The sequence below is a fragment of the Alosa pseudoharengus genome, unplaced genomic scaffold (assembly GCF_046254945.1).
Source record: "Alosa pseudoharengus isolate Yale_2024_CS ecotype anadromous, Long Island Sound unplaced genomic scaffold, YU_APseudo_1.1 YU_APseudo_1.1_scf_4, whole genome shotgun sequence".
NCBI classification, from domain to species: domain Eukaryota; kingdom Metazoa; phylum Chordata; class Actinopteri; order Clupeiformes; family Clupeidae; genus Alosa; species Alosa pseudoharengus.
Window position 1 is genome coordinate 39,811,810 of NW_027468774.1, and position 3,641 is coordinate 39,815,450.

General features: G+C 37.2%; 1 long non-coding RNA gene across 2 annotated transcripts; it reads right to left on the minus strand.

The window, feature by feature from the left end:
- Nucleotides 1-326: 326 nt before the first annotated feature.
- On the minus strand, nt 327-2,595 carry LOC143103288 (uncharacterized). 2 transcript variants are annotated; one of them, XR_012982766.1, is made up of 5 exons: nt 2,398-2,595; nt 1,470-1,618; nt 980-1,118; nt 619-669; nt 327-463 (listed from the first exon to the last, which is right to left on the minus strand). It is a non-coding gene; the product is annotated as an uncharacterized LOC143103288 (long non-coding RNA). The 2 variants fall into 2 exon arrangements; XR_012982765.1 differs by lacking the exon at nt 2,398-2,595 and having other exon boundaries at nt 1,470-1,991.
- Nucleotides 2,596-3,641: the final 1,046 nt, after the last annotated feature.

Here is a 3,641-nt window from a genome sequence, read left to right on the forward strand (position 1 = left end):
ATTTACATCTATGTGAAATACATATATTTACATGTATGTATCAATATATTTCAAAATATAAGTAAATATTCAATATTGGCCACTTTCTTATATTTTATGCATATAATTAAATATATTTAAATATATGGCAGTAAGAAGCATGATCACATGACCCTTAATGAAGATTCTGATCACATGATCTATATATTTCAGACATATATTTCTCTAATATAGTTCATATTCTACTATGGTTTGATATTTTCCGCATTGATCAATAAATATTTCACTATTGTGTTTACTTAAAATGAACCATAGTATCAGTATAAAGAGGAAGAAACACACAACACTTCTGTTATCTTTTATTCTATTTTATTGAAAATCTTTGTTTTTGTGATGGAACCTCAGTTCTGTCACTTTGGCATTTATTGCCTGGCCCAGCAATCTGGAGTGAGTGTCTGGCCTGGGAACTGCTTCAGGGTGGCCTCTGAATAAGACAGAACATATACAAATAGAACATGCAAAATATTAGTGACACAAATACAGATGCTAAAGTGCAGAAACACTGTTGTGTTATCACGATAATTGGAGATAAATACAAAGTGATTTGGAGAGAAAGACATACAAATAAAATAAACTCACCAATTATCGTCTTAGTCCTCTCAGGGTCCAGGCATTCCCTCTAAGTGCCTCCTAAAAATAGCACAATCAATTAGGACCTCAAATAGTTACAGTTTACTAACACAGAAAAGATCTATGATGGTGAGGCGAAAAAATGTGAAGCAGTCCACACAGACAGCCTAACACTTTTAAATGAGACAACACAACTAATATATCATATACACAGAAGAGAGAAGCACACAGATACACACTGAAAGGAAAAGTTAGTTTCATCCTCAAATTTTTACTAAACTTGTACAACCAAGAAGCTGCTATTTCATTAAAGTTAAACATGTACATTTTAATGTAAAAGTTCACATCTGTATGAAAACACTCTACAAACCTTGTTGAATAAAAGCCTTCAGACTCACAACCTCCTCTTGGAGAGTCATTATCGCCACCTCTTCTTTAGGTGGTTGTCAGTTCTGGGTTATCTCCCACAGCTCACACTCATAGAGAGCTCTACCAGCCTTCTCTGAAACCTGCAAGTGAACAGAATATACAGCATGAATGAGAGTGGCGTTGGTAAAGGGTATACTCGCGTAATATGTAATGTCCTGGGATATTCCCACTCATGAAGTGTCTCCCATCCGAGACTGCTATCTGAGACTGTAGGGAAGCTGTACCAACCATCATAGAAAGATACGGTTGGAAAGGTATTTCAGTTCACTTTGTGTCCCCAGTAGCTTGAAGCTAATTTCTTGTCATTCAAAAGATCAAAACTACTCAAACAAATGTATAAATTCTCAGAAACAAAAGGTTATGTTCTGCATTCGAAAATAGACCTTTAACAAAAAAGTTATATTCATAAGTAAACATTATTTTTTGCTTACCTTTGGTCTATGTGATGATGAAGCATCAACATCAACATTTGTCAGTGAAGCATACTAGCTGCTACTGGTTGGGCTTGGGTCGTCTTGGTCTCAGGTCTTCTGGTCCTTCCTCCGGTGTCCTTGATGTAGCTTTCGAGTGTTGCCTCTCTCTCGAAAATGTAAAAAAAAAAGGGGGTTTCAGTGCTCAAATATACTATATGACCATACATGGTCCTTTTCAATACAATTCAACTTTTACATTTCCATAATTTAGCATGGGTATGAATGGTTTTGCAAGAATGTCAGTGAACAAAGCATGACAAAGTAGTTTGATAGTGCACAAAAACAAAACACATTACTTGCAATACCATTTCCATGAAATTAAGCACAGTACTTGTGTCTTCAATTTCTACACGTCCATTCTAATACTCTCCCACACATACCACATTACATCCTATCTAAAAAAAAGAGCTAATGTTAGCTCTAAGTGTTGTCCATGATGCAACAATAGCAGCTAGCTAGCTAAACCACAGTGCATAGAATGTCTAGAAGCTACACCTTAGGCTAGTAGCTAATGTTAACCATTACATTTTCTGTCTTGCATGACAAATCATAAGTTAGCTTCTATTTATGCCTAGCTATCAATCTACATGCCAGAGGCAAATATACTACCAAATATGACCGGGAGACAGGTTAAATTGGTATTTCACTGTCATTACAAGTCGTTTTCATTAATTGTCCAAACGTTTCTCAGTGAATTTATTTTTCAAACCCCTTTCAGGTGTAAAAAAATAAAGCTAGCGCTGGCTAATTTATGCTAACGTTAATGTTACAGAAAGTAGCAAAGGTTAGCTTCCAGCTTCCACCAATAATACCATTGTTAATTCGGACATTAACTTCTGCAAATGTTATATGAAAGCAATTCAGCATACAATGAAGATCTACTTACCAGCAATTTTGACCACCATGGCCTCGAAAACCGGCCAAGAGCCTTCCTCCCCTCCACCACATAACGTTTGTTTCTAGCAAGATGTTGTCCCATCCAGAGCCGTTGAAAAAGTCTTCCTCATTAACGTTAACTTAGGTCTACTAATGCAGTCAGTTGGCAAAATACTGGTTTTGCCCTCATACTCCCCGCCAATCCACTTAGAGCAAACATTTTGCATTTGGACTAGTAGTAGCTGTTAGTTATGCCAAAGATCCTTATCAACCGTCTCTGGTTATGCTTATGTAGTGAAAAAGCTGCAAACATTTTAACCGTTATTCCAACGACCTTAGAGTACGTTGGTAGTGACGTATTTTGAAGTTGAAGGTTTTTTGTAAACCCCACCCATCACTGCCTGTGTGCAAATAAGTTAATTGAATATATTCACCATATATGTTCATGTACGATATCCACATATATGTTACATTGCTGGGTCCCACATATACTTGCATATATACATTCTTGTACTATATATGTATTAAATATATTGTAGCCATCTATTTAAATATAAGCTGGATGTAGCTGCATATATGTGAATATATTTTTTCCCTTGATTTTTTAGCCTACTGTTGTCGTTGACACACCTGCTCGCTTGACTACACGCTAAAATATCGGTGGGGACAATTTTGTCATCTTAAAATATTGGTTAGGACTAGTCATGAGCGTCCCACCCTAAATCTACGCCCATGATGGAAATCTGTGACCACATATGTCCACAAATGGAAGAGTGATTCTGAAGCTCTGATAGTGTCAAAGTGCTGACGTACATCCTGGTTCATTTATGGGTCATAGGATGACTGTAAAAATGTATGGCACTAGAAATGCAGTCCCCAAAAATGATGTCTGAGATTTGTGGCAGTGACCTAATTATCATCTCAGAATCCAACAGATTTATCTGACAGAGGGGTGTAAATCTTCTGGCAAAGGTAGGGGTGGAGGAGTCTGGGGGAGGAGAGAGAGGAGACCCTTCCTTTACCATCATGTAGCAATGCATTCTGGGAGCCTGTCGTGTCAGCATTTTGGCTTATCTGTAGTCTTTTATTACAGTAAATTGTCCTTTGAGTGACTGTTGCTGTGGATATACACTAGGGTTTTAGGCCTCGTTTTTGGGTTTTCTGGGATCAGAGAATCGGCCCCATCCTCAATCACTGTAAGAGCCTGGATTAGGTTGTCTGGACAGTATATGAATAATGAAAGTAGATAACTAT